Source organism: Chionomys nivalis, chromosome 18 (genome assembly GCF_950005125.1).
Source record: "Chionomys nivalis chromosome 18, mChiNiv1.1, whole genome shotgun sequence".
Lineage (NCBI taxonomy): Eukaryota > Metazoa > Chordata > Mammalia > Rodentia > Cricetidae > Chionomys > Chionomys nivalis.
In genome coordinates this window covers 10,828,863-10,849,023 of record NC_080103.1, presented here as the reverse complement: position 1 = coordinate 10,849,023, position 20,161 = coordinate 10,828,863, and the positions used below count along the sequence as shown (strand labels likewise).

Here is a 20,161-nt window from a genome sequence, read left to right as displayed (position 1 = left end):
GAGATCAGTCTTCAAATTTTTTTAGGGGGACCATTTCACGTACGATAGGCATAAAGCTGTGATTAGAACCACAAATTTCTGAACATTGTCCATAGAATAAATTAGGGTGGTTAGATGAGATAGTCGCTTGATTTAGTCATCCTGGGATTGCGTCTATTTTAAGGCCCAGGGAAGGGATGGTTCATGAGTGTAGGATATCTTCAGATGAGATGAGGATCCAGATTAATAGTTCTATAGGAAGGACTACTCGATTGTCTACTTCTAGCTGTCATGGTTCTCCAGGTTTTAAATCGGTGGTTGGTAGTATGTATGAGTCAAAGCAGAGGTCTTCAGAGTCTGTGTACTCATAGCTTCAATATCATTGATGGCCCATGGTTTGCACTGTAAGGGCTGGGTTATTAATTTCATCTATCATGTAAAGAATCAGAGGGAGGGAGGGCAATTAGGATAAGGATAACGGCGGGTAAAATGGTTCAAATAGTTCCTACTTCTCGGGCGTCTATCGTGCCAGTGTGAGTTAGTTTAGTTGTTAATATTAAGTGTGATGATATAAAGTACTAATGAACTAATTAGAAAGACAATTATGAGCATGTGATCATGAGAGTTTGTTAGTTCTTCTGTAATAGGTGAGGAAACATCATGTAAGCCTGGTTGGAATGGATAAGCCATGTAAGATACATAGAGCTTAGTCTATAATTTAACTTTGACAAAGTTATGTAATTTATTTATTAATATCTCATTGAGAAAGACATAGAGGTTATGAAGCTGGCTTGAAACCACTTTTAGGGGGTTTGAGTCCTTCGTTTATGTTACTTTAACGAAAATAGGTTCTTCAAATGTATGATATGGTGGTGGGCAGCCGTGACGTCATTCTAGGTTTGTCGATGAGTGCTCTACACGAAGTCCTTCTCGTTTGGAAGCAGAGGCTTCTCAGATTATACGGATCATAAGTAGGACTGCTGTGAGTGAGATAACGATCGCACAGATGACACTGGATTTCATGTGGTATAAACATCTGGGTAGTTGGAATAGCGCCGTGGTCGGTCTGACAATCCTAGGAAATGTTGTGGGAAGAATGTTGTGTTTACTCCTACAAATGTAATGGCCAAGTGGGTCTTTGCTCGTATATCGTCTAGTGCGTGACCTGTAATAGTGGGAGTCAGTGGACGCATCCAGTTGTAATGGCGAGAACAGCACCTACTGATAGTGCACAGTGGAGATGAGCAACTACATCGTATGTGTCATGAAGGACAATAGCTAAGGGACAGTCAGAAAGCACAATGCCTGGGAGCCCCCTACTGGGAATAGGAAGATGAATCCCAGGGCTCATAACATTGCAGGGGATGATTTAATGTTACCTCCGTGTAGAGTTCCCAGTCAGCTGAACACTTTTACTCCAGTTGGGATTGCGATAACTATTGTAGCCAATGGAAAGTAGACCATGGCTGGAAAATCACTGTGTATTCCAAATTGCCTGGAAATTGCTGATATTGATCCACACCTGTGAGTTGTGGGTTTGCAGGACTGTGACAGCTCATTTGGCTAAAAAGAGTCTTAAGAGTGAAAAGTTGAGGGTATGGCCCGGAGTCCAGGCCCGGGACCCGTGTTCGCTAGCGTCGGCCAGTGAAAGATGCCTTCTTCTTCCTGCCCTCTTCTTTCCCTAGCCGGCCAGCACCATGGGATGTAATATGTGCGTTGTCCAGAAACCGCAGGAGCAGTATAAAGTGATGCTTTAGGTGAACAGGAAAGAGCTCTCCAAGCTGTCTCAGGAACAAACCCTAGAGGCCCTGTGTGCCTCCAAGGAGCCCCTGGTGATCCAGGTGCTGAGACGCAGCCCCCGTCTGCGGGGGGACAGCTCCTGCCATGACCTTCAGCTGGTGGACAGTGGCACTCAGACCGACATCACCTTCGAGCATATCACGGCACTGGGCAAGCTGTGCCCACCCACCCCACCCATGGGCATCTTGGAGCCGTCCGTCCTCTCTGAGCTCCCCGCCTCCCCCCATCAGCCATGAGTATTATGAGCCAGTGGAATTCATGGAGGGCGGCCTGCAGGAGGCAGAGCAAATGGACGAGCTAGAGTACAAGGAGGTGGAGCTGTGTAAAAACAGTCACCAAGACAAGCTGGGCCTGATGGTGTGCTACCGCACAGATGATGAGGAGGACCTGGGCATCTACGTTGGAGAGTTAATCCCAACAGCATTGCAGCCAAAGATGGCCGGATCCGTGAGGGAGACCGAATCATCCAGATTAATGGAATGGATGTCCAGAACCGACAGGAGGCAGTGGCTATCCTGAGCCAGGAAGAGAACACCAACATCTCCCTGCTGGTGGCCCGGCCTGAGAGCCAGCTAGCAAAGCGGTGGAAAGACAGTGACAGAGATGAATTCCTAGATGACTTTGGGTCTGAGAATGAAGGGGACCTTCATGCCAGGAAGCTGAAGTCACCCCCTGCCCCGCAGACCGGAAATGATGAGAAGGGTGCTCCTGATGGGTGCCCAGGCTTGAGCAACAGCCAGGAGCTGGACAGCGGGGTGGACCGGACTAATGAGAGTACCCAGAATGAAGAGAGCTCTGAACATGACCTGCTGGGGGATGAGCCCCCCAGCACCACCAACACCCCTGGAAGCCTGCGCAAGTTTGGCCTGCAAGGGGATGCCCTGCAGAGCAGGGATTTTCACTTCAGCATGGACTCTCTTGCTGGCTGAGGGGGCAGGACTGGGTGGGGCTGACCTGCCTGGGCTCACTGATGAGGAGTATGAACTCCTACCGGGAACTGCTGGAGATCAAGTGCCACCTGGAGAATGGCAACCAGCGAGGCATCCTCTTTTCCCGGGCCTCCAGTAGCAATGGTGCCCTGGACGTCAACCGAAATGAGAGCCTAGGCTGTGAGATGGCCATGCTGGAAGAGGAGCTTCGGCACCTAGAGTTCAAGTGCCGCAACATTTTGCGGGCACAGAAGATGCAGCATCTGCGGGAGCGCTGTATGAAGGCTTGGCTGCAGGAGGAGGAGAGCCTCTATGACCTGGCAGCCTGTGAGCCCAAAAAGCACGAGCTGTCTGATATCTCTGAACTGCCAGAGAAATCAGACAAGGATAGCACCAGCGCCTACAACACTGGGGAGAGCTGCCGCAGCACTCCCCCGCTCATGGAGCCTTTGCCTGAGATCCCCCTGAAGCGATCTGCTGCAGGCAATTCCAATTTGAACCGGACCCCTTCTGGCCCTCCTCTCACCACCCACCCCAAAGGGGCTTCTTCACCTGGAAGCCCTGCCAAGTTCCGATCACTCTCTCGGGATCCTGAGGTGGGCCGGAGACAGCACTCAGAGGAGCGTGTCCGATGCAGCACCAAGACAGGTGTTACTCTGGAGCATGTAGTTCCCGAAGGGAGCCCTTACCTCTCCAGGCGTCATCGTGGCCAGGAGAGCGAGCATTACCAGAGCTGTGTGCAGTTGACCCCGCCACGTACCCTGGAGGATCTGGGCCATGGCTCCTTGAGCTTGGCTAGTGGTCCTCGGGTGGGTGGGGTGGTGGCCACAGCTGTCAAAGTAACCTGCATGGAATGGAAGGTGAAGGTGAGAAGTGATGGAACCCGCTATGTGACCAAGCGGCCTGTGCGAGATGGGCTGCTGAAGGCTAGGGCCCTGAAAATCCGGGAAGAGCGCAGCGGCATGACCACTGATGATGATGCAGTGAGTGAGATGAAGATGGGCCGCTACTGGAGCAAGGAGGAGAGGAAGCAGCACCTGATCCGAGCACGGGAGCAGCAGAAGAGGCGTGAGTCATGATGCAGAGCCGCCTGGAGTGTCTGAGGGAGCAGCAGAATGGCGACAGCAAGCCTGAGCTCAACATTATTGCCCTGAGCCACCGTAAGACCATGAAGAAGAGAAACAAGAAGATCCTGGACAACTGGATCATCATCCAAGAGATGCTGGTCCACGGTGCCCGCTCAGCTGATGGAAGAAGAATCTATAACCCTCTGCTCTCTGTCACCACTGTCTGAGCTGCCCCAGCAAGAGCCCAGTCCAGGCCTAGAGAGCCTGATCCTCACCCTCCCTTAGAATTTAGTGTGTGTCTATGTGTTTGCTTGCACGCTGTGCTCATGCACACGCCTGTATTTGTATGTGTGCACAGAACTTTGGTAGTAGAAAGCCCCTAGAAGGGGCACTTCTCTTCCACCTATTTGCTGCTCCCCAAGAGGCTATGTCAACAGCCAGCATAGAGGGCATACTCATAAAGGCCACCTGTGTGTGCCTGCATGTTTGCGTACATACACAGTGTTCTTGATATGTTCTTGGAGACAGGGAAGTCCGTGCAGAGAGAAGTGAGGTGGACTATCTTAAGCAAGAGAGAATGTCCAGCTTCTTGCTGAGCATGGCCTCTTCCCACCCCTGGAAGCCGCAGTTCCTTATAGACAAAGACAACCCTGAATTTTGTGGTTTTTCTCCTTTTCTGTGCTTGCCAATAGTTGTTTTCTGTTTTGTGGACCTGCTCTGGGGGTTGGCAGATCCTTCAGGCAGCCTGACAAAGGTGGACCCCACCGAGTGCTGGCTGGAAGGAGGTTGGGGGGAGGAAAAATGGGAGGGCTGGGTGGGAGGGAAAGGAAAGGGATGGGGAAGAATAGGAAGCAGCTGTCCTGGTGGTCTCTACTCCGAGGAATGGCAGGAAGGATGTGAGTTGGCTTTTGAGGTGCACCCATGTGAGTGAGAGTGAAATCGCAGGGATTGTGGGCACAGTATCCATCCAAAAAGAATTTGTTGACCCCTGGCCTATGCCACCTGGAGCAGAGCCACTTTTAGTAACCTGAGCAAGAAGCTTAGATGATCAGGGGTTTGAGAAGCCAAACCCAATTGGCAACAGGGTAGACCTCACCTAGCCTAGAGATCTGGTGGGAGTTGGGAGGCCTGGACCCAGTGAGAAAGGAAGATGGACTGAGTGAGAGACACCTAAAACCTCTTCCAGTGATGCAGCTCTCAAATGTGCCACTCGTTTGGTTTCTCAGTCTTGGTGAAGCTCATGTTGGGAAGCTACAGGAAACCCCTGTTCCCCATCTACATTCCAAGAATAAAGCAAGCTGCCTTTTTACTACGTTAAAAAAAATAGTGAAAAGTTGAAAACTGTCTTTTATTCATAAAACATTCATTGTATACTATGGGTGCTTCAAAACAGCGGTCATTACAGACAGTGCACAGCCTTAGCAAACTACTAAAACAATGGAAATTACAAAAGAAATAACAAAATATAACAAAAATTTACACTAAAATGAAGAAAACCAAAAAACAAATGCACAGATATCACGAGATATAAACCAAACCAAAACAATCTAAAACATAACAAAAACAACCAACCAAACAAAATTAAAATTCCCACTTTCCCTTGGAATATTCTTTAAGAAAAAGCAAATCAATAACATAAGACACAAGGAAGTGGATTAGTCTCTGTAGGGAATATTCAGCACCACCACTTGTGGGTGATAAGGGGTCAGTGTCAGCTTTGCACTAGAGAGAGAATCTTGGGCTTTTGGGTGTGGTCTCTCTGGATAGCAGTGTGACAGGGTCTTCCTTGTCAGATTCCACATAACTTACGGAGTCAGCTTGCAAAAGCCCTTGACAGTAGCTGACAGAATGACTCTTGCTCACCCAAGTATCTCCCTCCATGTTGTTTTGCCCACACTCGGGCCACTTGGTGATGGATGTTCGGCTTCTAAGTAATTTGTGGGGTGTCCTCTGAATCTCAAGCTTGTTTCTGATACAGCCTTTTTTCTGGACATTGTAAGCCAACAGAGTTGGATCAGATTGTGGCTGGATCCTCTGATGATTGATTGATATTTGCCTCAATGTTGTGCTCACAGCAGAAAGGGACATGGCTTTTTCAGAGGAGGCCTGGATCCTGGAGTGTAGAATGTCATGCCTTCAAGGTGTCTCTGGTTTCCTTCAGGCTTCTCAGTTCTCGTAGGAGGTGCTGTCAGAGAAGAAATAGAAACAGTCTCTCTGGGGCACAGGCAAGAAGAAAATCAGGGCCTATTCACGGATAGTAAAGAAAAGTCAAGGAAGGAAACCCACACCGTGAATCCCCTGGTTGGTGGGAATGGGGCTCCATGGTGGCTCACTTGCCTGGCACATAGCGCTCCAGCTGCAGCAGCTCCATCTGCAGGAGGCTCTCCTCCTGGGCTGTGATCTGTTCCAGTTCATGCTGGAGATGTTCAAACCTAAAAGAGGAAGGCAGCTGGGACAGAGGCCTGGTGGGGCCCTACCATGTTAGCTTCTGAGCCCCCACCGGCTAGAAAATCCATTGCCTTTTAGCTGAGCTCATTGACTGCTTCCCAGAGGGAAAAAGTCAGAGTGCACCTGGGTTGGATTTTTTTTCAAAGTTTAAAAAATGTTGTAAGGGGGGCTGGAGAGATGGCTCAGTGGTTAAGAGCATTGCCTGCTCTTCCAAAGGTCCTGAGTTCAATTCCCGGCAACCACATGGTGGCTCACAACCATCTGGATTGAGGTCTTGTGCCCTCTTCTGGCCTGCAGACATACACACAGACAGAATATTGTATACATAATAAATAAATATTTAAAAAAATGTTGTAAGTTGAACTGGAAAATACAATGTGCTGGACTTGAAAAAAACAGCATTTTTTTCAATAGTCCAAAAATTATTTTGGAGAAATATCAGTATCTGAGTCCCAGTTCAGTAAAGATATTCCTGGCCTGAATTAGACACCAGGTGAATGTGGGCAACCTGTAAAACTCTATGTCTGCCCTCTAGTGGAGGCTACATGGCACTGCAGAGAAGGCTCTGATTATCCCTACAGCCCACAACCTGCATTGGGCTAATTTGTCAACTCCAAATCTGTTTATGGACAGAGTAAATCTTCTCACAGGAAACTGATGAACCCTGCAGAGAGCCTGGAGGAGTGTGCAACATCCAAGTTAGCAAGAAGAATAAACACTTATCTCTAAATGTGATGATCCTGAAGGAAAACAAATTGGCAGACGACACACTGTCCTTCACAATTGACCACCTGCTTCTCACAAGAGAAGAAAGGAACACAATCCCCAGAAGACTAATAACCAAGCATATGGTTTCCTGGACAAAAGTTTCTGGTGTTTAGCTAAATCATATTCTGATTTTATACCAGGATGTGGGTGTGAGCCTTGCCAAATACACTAAAACCCAAAACAGAGGATCCACTTGCCTACAACTGCTTCTGTCAGTCCATGCTCCTACCTCGTCTGGGACTCCGTGAAGTGATGCTGCAGCTTTCCTGCCAAGTCCCTTTGCTGGGTAACCAGTTCCTTCTGCTTCAGCAGGAATTGAAGGTGTTCCTCCAGTCTTTGATGTTCCTATTCATCAGAGGATTGTGTTCTTAGGGCAGGGTTGTCTGCACACACATTCCCATGTGTGCATGCATGTACACAAACACAAGCAAACACACTTACACAGTCCTGATCATCACAAGTACATTGATGCTGACATACAAGCACACTGCATTGCATTCACATGTGTAGTTCCTAGCTAACACTAATGGAAGAAGAGATCACCTGGGATCCTATAAAGAAGAGAGTTAACTTCCATTAGCCCACACCTTCCCCCCCCCCCCCCCGTATTTTAAACCAGGCACAGGGATGTGGTGATCTGGTGAGGATTCTGTACTTTTGCTCTGTTTTGATAAGTTTACATTCTATTTCTACTTGATATGTGTGTGTGTGTTTCCTGCCTGTGTGTCTATGCACCACATACCTGCCTGGTCCCTGAGGGAAGAACACAGTGGGCAGAACAGTCAATGTAGTGCTTGCCTTGTGCACCCAGGCCGCAAAATGGTGGATGCCAGGGTTCCTTGATCAGTTATCTAAGCTTGCATACAAGTTTTCCAGTCTGTACTAAAGGCTTAGTTCCGTGGTCCAGGACCACTGCCTGATGGTGGACCAGTCCCTTCCTCTCACTCAGTGTTTCCCCATGGTCCAAAGACAGCAACTTCCTCCAATAGGATCTCTCTGCACCACAGGTTACCTCATTTTGGGCCCAATGAGTTCAAGAAATGAGTTCAGAAAACCAGAAAATCTCTACAACCAGGATTCAAATAAATCTTTGCATCCAGTAAAATGATTATGCCAGGAATTTGTCTAAGTTACAGAAGAAGGCTGACTCATGGCCTAATTAGTGCATGTATTGCTTCATGTTTAACAATATTACATGGAAGGGCTTGACTTCATTGAATTTTTACTCATCAATGAAGGGCATTTGAATATTTTCTGGTTTGGCGGTGCTCTGAGGAATACTTCTATAACCCACGTGTCCCCTAGATTCTCTGTGGATCCTTACTTCTCATTCAGGTATCACTGGGTCATCTGGGGACTGCAATGCACATTCTGAAAAATTATAAATAGTTTTACTATTTTACTCCACTAGCAATAACTGAGAGTCCTCATTTCTGCCAATGCCGTCAGGCCAACTTTACATCCGTGTAAAGAAGCTTGGAATGAAAGCAGCTTTTGAACGCTACAGACACAGCACGCAGTGAGTGCTTTAGACGATGGTGAGCCTGAGTGGGCTGCACTAAGTCAGCCTGTTCTCACAGCTCAGCATGGCCATGGGACTTCTGCTGGAGGAGACACCTCTTCAGTTCAGAATCTCTAAAATGATAAAATCCAGACTCAAGATTGGACAAGGGTGAAAGGAAAATGGCCGCAGGCATTGATGAGGAGAACAAAACAGGATGCAGAAGTCGTTAGTGGCAGTCACCTTTCACCCAGAGCACAGAAGGACACACATCCTCAACCGGGCTTTCCTGCTCTCAGGCACCTTGATTTGCCTCAGCAGCCTCTTTCTCACCTCCATGTCCTGCGTTACCTTGGTTTTCTGCAAAGGATTTCTTTGCAGATGAATATTTATGTCTCTAAACATCTGCTTTGTGGTCCTTGGTTCTAGTTAGCTGTCCAAAAGATGGGCAGCTCCTTGTGCTCGGTGACTGATACAAATTAAAGCTAACCACAACAGTAACGGTACTTTGTATTAGCATTGGTCTCCATCTTCCTTAAAGATGTCATCATTCCATGAGTGGACACACATATAAAGGCTCAAACACATATTCTCAAACCCACAAAGATACATATAAACACAACACACGCACACACACACACACACACACACACACCTCCTGAACCCAGAAAAGCAGAGGAAAAGACTAGAGTGTTGCATCACTTTCCGGCTGTAGGTCCTCAGTGCTGTCTCTCAGTGCTCTTAGACTCAGTCAGGCTTCTGCCCTCGTCTGAACTTCTTTCCCCTTCCAGGGAAGGTCTTCATAGCAAGACTCACTGATCATACAGGTGAGGGAAAACCTCTGGAACACCTGAGTTCGACCACAAAAGACCAAGTCCCAAAGGAAGGGGGTTGCACATGAAGCCTCCCGATAGCTCGAAGCTGACCCACTGAAGTCTCCTAAGAAACCTTACCCAGGCTCCTCCAGAGAAGACCTTGATAACACCAGAGAAAGAGACTGACCCATGGTCATGACAAAACAACTTTGGACCATAACACAGAGCATATAATAAGAAAATAGCCCCAGAGAAGCCAGTAAGAGCCCAGTGAGGTCAGCACAGTGTTGTTCTGAAATGCAGCATTCTCTACAACTATGAGGGGGATCTGTACTAAGATATAACCATGTGCATGTTAGAATGAGCATCACAATGTTAGCAAAGACATGGACTGCAGGTTGGTTCTGTGTTAAGAGTCCAATTAGACAAACCAGACATTTCCTGGGAGGTCGCCTTAGTTCGGTGAAAGGAAAGAAGTCCACTTTTTACTTTCAAATAGCTCTGTGGCTTGAATGTTTTTATTAAAGACTCATTTGTTCCAAAATAGGGAACATGTGAAAAATTGAGAAATATACCAAGTCTTTCCCTTTCTTACTAAACAAACCAGTAGCAATAAGATGAGACAGAAAAAGATAGGAAGCTCTACCTGTGAGGAGACAGGAGATCCAAAGATCTCTGGCCTGGTAGCTTAAGCAGAACAGAAATATTCTGTTCTATGAAACAAATGATCCCCAGGTCATGGTCCTCACTCACTCACTCATTCACTCACTCACTCACTCACTCACTCACTCAAAGCTCTGTGATTCTCCCTATGTGGCTCCCAGCATAGAACCCTTCCTACCATACTGACACGTAGGTGTGTGATATGTGATACTAATCTCCCTCAAAGAACTGCAGCTTCTACCAAAGCTGAAATGTTTGTTTTCCAGTCAGGTTGTGTTTTCCCAGAGGTGAACTCTCCAGAAAGACTTTTGAAGGATCCCAGAAATGAACTATGATATGAAATGGAGGTGGTCAGCTGGGTAACTGAGTGGATGGTTACATGACGGTGTACATATGTGTGTGGGTATGTGGTTAGATAGGTGGGCAGCTTGCTCCTGCTGCCTCAGCTTACCTGCTGCTGCTTTGTCAAGAGGTCACAGATCTTCTCAAGGGCCTCCTCACAGAGCCTCTTTGTCTCCTCACAGGACTCTTGCAGGAAGATCTGCTCCTGCTGCAACTTTCTGTTGTCCTCTCTCAACATGGCCACTTTTCCCTTCATCTCTGTCCTTTCCTTCAGAAGCCGGCTGTGGAGGGTGCTTAACCATCACAAACAATGATGAGCTCCAGGCCATCTCCATCTGCCACTCCTACCCACTAATACCACCTTCCCTGCAAGGTCCCATGTCCTCAGACAGCCCAGACTGCAGCCCACATTAGCCATGCCAGTATCACAAGGTGCTGTACCTCTGAGAACAAGATTCTGCACTCCGAACACACACTGATCCTACACTGATCATGGTACTGGGAGAACATCAACAGGTATAGAACAAACATGATCTGAAGGAGGACAGAGAACCCAAAGGGAATACATTCCACATCTGTGTCCCATAGCAACAGGCTTTGTAAGCCCCTGTCTGAGTCCCAGACACAATCCATGGTGCAAACCATGTTTTCTATCTAGAAGCTCTGTAAGACGACAGGACAATTTTGGGAGGGGCTCTCAGACTCCTTGCAGGTGGAAGAAATCAACCTGGGAGGACAAGTACAAGGTAAACAAGCTAGAAGCACAGCCCTCACTTTGGTTCAAAGAGAAACAAGTGCAGCAGCTCTCCTTCCCCAGTGCGGGTCCCATCCAATCAGACACTCACCTGTAGGAGTTTGTCTTCTCAGTCAGCTCCTTGCACTTGAAAGAGACCTCAGTAATTTCCTTGGGGAAATTTTCCAGCTCTGACGTCTCCTTCTGACAATCCATTTTCAGCTCCTCAAGTTCAGCATTCAGCCTGTGGTAGAGCATGGGCCGAGGAACAAAGAACCCCATGAACACAGTCATCAGACCCTCATGAACCCAGGAACTAAGGCTGTGTCTTGGATATTCCTAGTCCACTGGGTGTCACATCCTGAATCCTAGGTACTAGGACCTGTTGATGTTATTAGCCTTGCTAAGCTGCCCCAGGGCCAGAAAGGCAGAGTGTCAAGAGGGAGACAGACAGGGCTACAGGTGCTTCCTCGGTAGGCCTGGAGGAACAAACTAGCTCGTTTTAAGATGTCACAGGAGTCTGTGGTATGTGTCTGGGCCTACCTGAAAACTTTGATGAAATTTCTCTTGTCTTCAGAAAAAAAAGTATTTATTCTGTGTTCCTGTGATCACAAGGATGTCCAGAACTCATAATCAGGATTTCCATGATGGAGGAAGGTCATTGGCTAATAAAGAAACTGCCTTGGCCCATTTGATTGGCCAGCCTTTAGGTGGGTGGAGTAAACAGAACAGAATGCTGGGAGGAAGAGGAAGTGAGCTCATATGCCTTAGCTCTGCTCTCCAAGGCAGACACGATGCAGCCAGCCGCCAGGTCAGACTGCTGAATCTTTCCCGGTAAGACTGGTGCTACACAGATTATTAGAGATGAGTTGATCGGGATATGAGAATTAGCCAGTAAGGGCTAGAGCTAATGGGCCAAGCAGTATTTAAAAAAATACAGTTTGTGTGTTGTTATTTTGGGGCATAAGCTAGCCAGGCTATCAGGAGCTGGGGCAGCAGGAACACAGCCTGCAGCTCCCAGGCCAGCCCACAGCTGCTTCTACAGATGGCGCCCAGACATGGGGCACTGAATCTACAGAAAGCCTGAGAAAACTTGGGAAAGAATAGAGTAAAGCATGTTTTCTTGTTAGCAGCAATTTCTCGGGTCTGCTCTGTTTGCTAAAGGCAAGCAAGTGCTCTCATCTAAGAGAGGCTTCCTGACTCAGCTTTAGCTGCAAAACCCTGCAGCTCATTAAGAGGTCCTGCCACGAAACACTTAAATGGTATTGATAAAAGCTGAATCCATGCTTTTCGGTTTTCAGCCATAGCAGGAAAAAAGCTGCGCCGTTTAAAAATGCCAGTTTTCTGGGCCATCCGGCCAGGGCAAACTCTGACTTTCAAGCAGGCGGTCCTGACTACGGAGCTTTTGAGTGTTGCTTAATACTGTTGCAGCTTGCTTGCTGGCAAGGACCTTGAAACATTGTAGAGTTGTGGCGATGAACATGGCTACAGCAGGTACCTCAGCCATGAGGCTGGAAAGCTAAGAAATGGGCTGGATCCAGCCACCAAAGCCATGGCTGTATTCCTACCCATATTGCTCAGTAATTTAAAGACTCATGTGCTCAGAAAAACAGAGAGAGATACGGTATAGAGAGCGGAGTGTCAAAAACAAAGAAAACTTCTACATGGTTTACAGTGTGTTAAAAATATATGCAGGCTAAAAGTTAAAGTTCTTAAAAGTAAAAAAAGGAAGAAAGAAAGTAGTTGGGTGTGGTAGTACACACCTTTAATCCCAACACTTGGGAGGCAGAGGGAGATTGACCTCTGTGACTTCAAGGTGTGGTAGCACACGCCTTTAATCCCAGTGCCTAAAAGGCAGAGACAAACAGATCTCTGTGAGTTCAAGGTGTAGTAACATACACCTTTAATCCCAATGCCTGGGAGGCAGACACAGGCAGATCTCTGAGAGTTCAAGGACAGCCTGGTCTACAGAGTTATTCCAGGACAAATATATACAGAGAATATAAAATATAAGTAAAAATAAATGAAATAGAGATTAAAAGAAAGCCGCACAAAGATGGAAAATACAATGAGAATCTTGATACTATATGCTATTATGCTCTGTTTGAATTGTCTGAATGCTGAGGAAGAGCAACAGATGCTAAAAGATATTTGTTTATAAATGCTGCTGAACTAATCCAAGATAGATATTTTCAAAATACCTTGACTTCAGAATTTGGATCTAAGGATATGATACTTTAGAAAAGAGTTTTTTCTTTAGTTTTCACAAGGATGAGACTCTTTGTATTGCTTCTATCCCAATATGGTATGATGGACCACACCCTCCTGAAGGGTTGCTGTGAACACCTTCAAAAAATTACTTCTCTCTACTGCTGACTGAGATGAATCTAGAACACAGGTTAGACCATGAAAGATCTGAATAACAGCGCCCCCATTCAGCATGAAACAGTTTGGAGAGAAATAACTGTGCCCATATTCCCAAATATTGTTTATAAATGTTCTTTCACATTTAAAGGGAGATATGATATAGGTATGAATAATTTGCATTAGTATAGATTTTGCTTTATTGATAGAGATTTAAGGTCAATTTTGTTATATGTATATGTATTTCTGCTCTTGATTAAGGTATTGTGATTGTGTAGTTCACTTAAAAATGTAATGTATATAGGTTGTTAATGGATAATTATCAATAATAGTCAAGCTTGTAGTCATGTTAGTTAGAGTTTACTAACTCTATGTATCTAGAGTTATGTATGTATATCTAGATGTACATAGATATATTTTAGATAGGCATTCTTCATATCTTTCAAAGACTACAAAATATGGCATTTTAATTGTTTTAATAACTTAGGGCTTTTCATGACAATGAGACACATCTGCTCCTGGCAGCACCAATCTACTTCAAGAGGAAGATGGGCGTTGAAGAGGCTCCTTATGCAGTTGGTTAGCCATTTGGGCAAGAAACTGCTCTTGCCTGGACTTTTGTATAAACTGGACACAGAGAACCTGCAGAGCGAGAGGACTACTGAACTTTCCTAAAGGTGAGATGATCTTTTGTGGTTCCTGATTCATGAAGGAGTCTGTGAGACATTCTGCAGGACACAGCAGATAGTGACTGAACTGCCTTTGAAATGTCCTGCTATATGGAAATGTCTCTGGATACTATGGGCCTGTAGGCCGAAGATGGATGCCCCAATGGTACAGAGGAACTTTGGGTGACTGTTCAGGCAGCAAGATGTCTCTGTGACTTCTAGAGTTTTGGAAGTTTCTTACTTCTTGTTTACTTAGGTAATATTATATCATTCTGGAGTCTTTGTTGGAGTTGAAGAATAGTTAGTTATAGTTATAGTTTTCCTTAGTTATGATAAAGATAAAATAGATGTAAATATTGTAATTTTTACTTGATAACTGTTGTGTTATATGTAACTTTGCTATGTTAAAGTTAAAACCTTCCTTTTTTTGTTTAAACAGAAAAAGGGGAAATGATGGAGGAAGGTCATTGGCTAATAAAGAAACTGCCTTGGCCCATTTGATTGGCCAGCCTGTAGGTGGGTGGAGTAAACAGAACAGAATGCTGGGAGGAAGAGGAAGTGAGCTCATACGCCTTAGCTCTGCTCTCCAAAGCAGACACGATGCAGCCAGCCGCCAGGTCAGACTGCTGAATCTTTCCCGGTAAGACTGGTGCTACACAGATTATTAGAGATGAGTTGATTGGGATATGAGAATTAGCCAGTAAGGGCTAGAGCTAATGGGCCAAGCAGTATTTAAAAAAATACAGTTTGTGTGTTGTTATTTTGGGGCATAAGCTAGCCAGGCTATCAGGAGCTGGGGCGGCAGGAACACAGCCTGCAGCTCCCAGGCCGGCCCACAGCTCCTTCTACAATGGAGGAGACCATACAGTACAATGACTTTATAAACTCCCCAGGGAATTCCATTCGGTCACCAAGGCGAGCACAAAGAATGAGGGCAGGGATGCTCAAAGTTGAACTCCAGGGTGTAAACACTTTATCACCTGACACTCTGAGACGGACAAATCCTCAGCTCTGCTACCAATCTCTGAGTCACAGGGTCTGGACGGACACTCACACGAACACACACTATAAGGGAACCCCTCAGAGACAGTACAGAACACACCCAGACACCACAGCAGAAAGGAGATTTATTGACTCAGTAGAGCAATCATGGAATTGGGGAGGGGGCTTCCTCTGAATCAGGCAAGAGCTTAGAATAAGCAATGGGTGTTTATTTCAGCAGTAGATATTTAAGGAGATAAGGAGATTGGACAGCTAACCCAGAATAGCCAAATAATGAACATTGATTGCTGTACCCTGGTATTTGGTTTCAGGAACGAGTCAGTGACCAAATAATGATATGAACCCCGGGGACAAATTTTAGGAATTCAATTTAATGTTGTACCAAGGGTGAGGGAAGTGAAAAGGGAAAAACCTGCAACTGCCATATTGGCAATGTTTGGGCTCATTAGCCCTTCACTCACATAAACGCATACACAATTAGGATGCCAGAGACATGAGGTAGGTGGCATTATCTCAGAGTACAAGGAAGAAGGTCAGAGAGGTGCAGGGATGAGATCCAGGCCTTCCAGTCACACACTGAGATAAACTAAGTAGGACCAGGCCCTGCTCCCAGAGCAACCAGCTAGAAATCCCCCAGTCAAATACAAAGACTCCCTTGAACTCAGCACCCAGCATCTCTCACAAGCCAACAACTGTCCAGGCCTCTTTGAAATGCATGTTGTGAGCTCACACACTAATGCCACATCCATAGGATGTGACTCAGGCCACAGGTTTTGGTTCTCATTGGGAGGAAGCAGAACAGCCTGTGTCCCCATCTCACTCCTACCCAGGCTTCAGTTCTGCCTCTCAGATGCACTTGGGAAAAGCCCTTTGGGCAGGAGGACACCTTGGAGGTGCAGCCTCAAGTGCCGTGAGAAATGCTGTGGTTGACACAGGAGGGTTAAGACAGTCACCAGAGATCTGGACATAATGACTACCTGTTGTTCACATCGTTGTTGGTATAATTGGCCAGGACTGCACGAAGTTCATTCCTTTCATTGGTCATCATCTGAAGCTGAAGGGTCAGTTCATCGACCTTGTTCATCTGTTGCTCCTGCTCAGTGAGGGAGGCTGAGGTCCGTGCCTTTCCAGTATTCCCTGTAGGTAGACAAACATCGGTGAATTTGTACAGTTAGATGGTACAGGGCCATGAGAGACCATGTTGAGTTCCTAGGAGAGGCCTGAGGAAGAGGGAATGCATGGAGCCCACTGAAGACCCCAAAGAGTAGAACAACTATCCTCCAGTTGGGACCCATAAGCCATGTCTCCATCCCCAATCACTGTTGCTAGATATGTCCATCAATGTTGGGGAATATAATTTTCAGGTGTGTGACTTTTCTTTATGCTGCATTTGTTTAACTCTGGGAAGCTGTTACTGTGCTTGTTGTAATACCTGATAGTCCTAATAAAGAGATGGACAGCCGATAGCAAGAGAGGAGCAGGGATAGGTGGGACTAGCAGGCAGAGAGTGTAAATAGAAGGTGAACTCTGAGAGGAGAGGAAGAAGAAGCCCAAAAACAAGAGTGGAGGACTCGAGCGGCCAGCGACCAATTCACTGAGCAGCCATGGAGTACGAGAGGAAGTAAGATTTGCAGAGGAGAACGATAAAAACCCAGAGACAAAAGGTAGTCAGGATAATTGAAGTCAAGAAGCACAGACAAGACACACACCAAGATAAGGCTGGGCATTCATAAGAAAGGAGCCTCAGTGTGATATATTTGGGAGCCTGACTGAGGGACGTTACTCTCTCTTTATAGTGTCACAGAAGAGGAAGAAATCCAGTGACAGTGAAGGGCAGGGCTGGACGGGAACCACTGTGGTCCCTCTGAGCTTCCCACTCAGAGGCCGAGGGAAAGCTGGGAGCCTCAGCACAGCAGTTGAAGCTTTGACCATTTCTGGCTCTCTGCCAAACACACCATGAAAAATCCTCGACTCTGGGTCTGCTCTTTACTAACTCAGAAAAGCAGAAGAGAACCATCGCTTCCCAGAAACTCCCACCTCCTGAGTCCCACTCCTGAAACGATCAAATTAAGCCTTCATCCTTCAGAAATCTCTCTTTCCCTTCCCATGACTCACTGTGCTTCCCCGAGAACTTTTTATTTCTTGATGTGTGACTCAGAGACTGAAGGCCATCTTCCCTGTGCCTCTCTCTGCTCTCCCTGCGCTCTCCATCCTGTCTCCCAAGCAGCCTGTTCAGTCGTGTCAGCATGGCTGTGGGTGAACCACACAGGCACTGAAAGAATGCCTCAAGGGCAGTTGGCGTTGCCACAACACAGGTGACATCACAGAATTCCAGGCTCTCCAGGATACAGTAGAATGTCCAGGTGGGGGACTGCTGACGTCATATGATACAGCTATTAACCCCTGCTAACTACTTCACCCAAAAGTGACCTGAACCTAAGGTGCCATTTAAAGAGCCTCTCTGAGTTTATCTCACTCACAGCAGTCCTACTTATGATCTGTATAATCTGAGAAGCTCCTGCATCCAAACGAGAAGGACTTCGTGTAGAGCACTCATGGAGAAACCTAGAATGACGTCACGGCTGCCCACCACCATATCATACATTTGACGACCCTATTTTCATTAAAGTAACATAAGAAACGAAGGACTCAAACCCCCTAAAAGTGGTTTCAAGCCAGCTTCATAACCTCTATGTCTTTCTCAATGAGATATTAATAAATAAATTACATAACTTTGTCAAAGTTAAATTATAGACTAAGCTCTATGTATCTTACATGGCTTATCCATTCCAACCAGGCTTACATGATGTTTCCTCACCTATTATAGAAGAACTAACAAACTCTCGTGATCACATGCTCATAATTGTCTTTCTAATTAGTTCATTAGTACTTTATATCATCACACTTAATATTAACAACTAAACTAACTCACACTGGCATGATAGACGCCCGAGAAGTAGGAACTATTTGAACCATTTTACCCGCCGTTATCCTTATCCTAATTGCCCTCCCTCCCTCTGATTCTTTACATGATAGATGAAATTAATAACCCAGCCCTTACAGTGCAAACCATGGGCCATCAATGATATTGAAGCTATGAGTACACAGACTCTGAACCTCCGCTTTGACTCATACATACTACCAACCACCGATTTAAAACCTGGAGAACCATGACTGCTAGAAGTAGACAATCGAGTAGTCCTTCCTATAGAACTATTAATCCGGATCCTCATCTCATCTGAAGATATCCTACACTCATGAACCGTCCCTTCCCTGGGCCTTAAAACAGACGCAATCCCAGGATGACTAAATCAAGCGACTATCTCATCTAACCACCCTAATTTATTCTATGGACAATGTTCAGAAATTTGTGGATCTAATCACAGCTTTATGCCTATCGTACTTGAAATGGTCCCCCTAAAAATATTTGAAGACTGATCTCTATCGATAATTTAACTACATTACGAAGCTTAGAGCATTAATCTTTAAGTTAAAATCAGAGATGTCCAGTCTCCATAGTAAATGCCACAACTGGACACATCCACCTGATCTATCACTGTCTTATCCACTACAGTAAAATTATTTATCCTCATACAACTTAAAATTTCATTATAGAACTTCCCACAAACACCATCAATTAAATATGTTCAACTTATAAAAACAGGCAACCCTTGAGAATCCAAATGAATGAAAATCTATTCACCTCTTTGATTACCCCAACAATAATAGGAATACCAATTGTTGTTATTATTGTTATACTTCCATCAATATTAATAACCTCTACCAAACGACTAATCTCTAATCGATTTCATTCATTCTAGCAATGATTAGGGAAACTTATTATTAAACAGATAATACTTATTCGCTCTCCTAAAGGACGTACATGATCTCTAATACTGATATCCTTAATCATACTCATTGGCTCAACAAATCTATTAGGGCTACTACCACATGCATTTACTCCCACAACACAACTGTCTACAAACCTAGGAACAGCATTCCCTCTATAAGCCGGGGCTGTCATTCTAGGATTCCATCACAAACTAAAAGCCCCATTAGCCGATATCTTACCCTCAAGGCACTTCAATTTCTCTTATCCTTATCCTCATTATTTTTTAAATGAATCTCTTATTCCTTCAACCTGTAGCCCTAGCAGTCCATTAACAGCCAATATCACTGCAGGACATCTATTAATCACTTATAGGGAGAGCCACACTAGTTCTTACAAGTATTAGCCCACCTACTGCTACAATTACATCCATCATCCTAGCTCTACTCACCATTATAGAGTTTGCTGTAACCTTAATTCAAGCCCACATATTTAGCCTTGTAGTCAGCCTTTCCCTACATGATAACACATAATAACCCACCAAACACATGCATTTCACATAGTAATCCAAGCCCATGGCCTCTCACAGGATCCTTTTCTGCCCTCCTACTAACCTCAGGCCTGGTAATAGGATTCCACTATAACTCAGTTACCCTCCCCTCACTAGGCTTACTAGCAAACACACTGTCTATAAACCAATGATGACGTGACATACTCCGAGAAGGGACATATCAAGGCACCATACTCCTATTGTCCAAAAGGACCGACGCTATGGAATAATCCTATTTATTGTGTCTGAAGTATTTCTTTGCAGGGTTTTTCTGAGCCTTTTATCACTCAAGTTTAGTTCCAACACATGACCTAGGAGGCTGCTGACCACTAACAGGAATGCCCCCACTCAGTCTCCTAGAAGCCCCCTTCTAAACACATCAGTACTTCTAGCCTCATGAGTGTCGATTACATGAGCTCACCACAGCTTAATAGAAGGAAAGCATAACAGTATACATCAAGCCCTACCAATACAATTTTACTAGGGGTTTACTTCACTACTCTACAAGCCTCAGAATGCTTCGAAACCTCATTCTCCATTTCAGATGCGATTTACGGATCAACATTTTTTATAGCGACAGGCTTCCATGGCCTTCATGCAATCATCGCGTTCACTTTTCTCATCATCTGTCTTCTTCGACAATGACAATTTCAGTTTACATCCAAGCATGACTTTGGCTTCGAAGCAGCAGCGTGATACTGAC

At 45.6% G+C, this 20,161-nt stretch overlaps 1 pseudogene; it reads left to right on the top strand.

The window, feature by feature from the left end:
* The first annotated feature begins 1,676 nt into the window (after positions 1 to 1,676).
* Positions 1,677 to 4,002, top strand: LOC130890042 (PDZ domain-containing protein 4-like; annotated as a pseudogene).
* Positions 4,003 to 20,161: the final 16,159 nt, after the last annotated feature.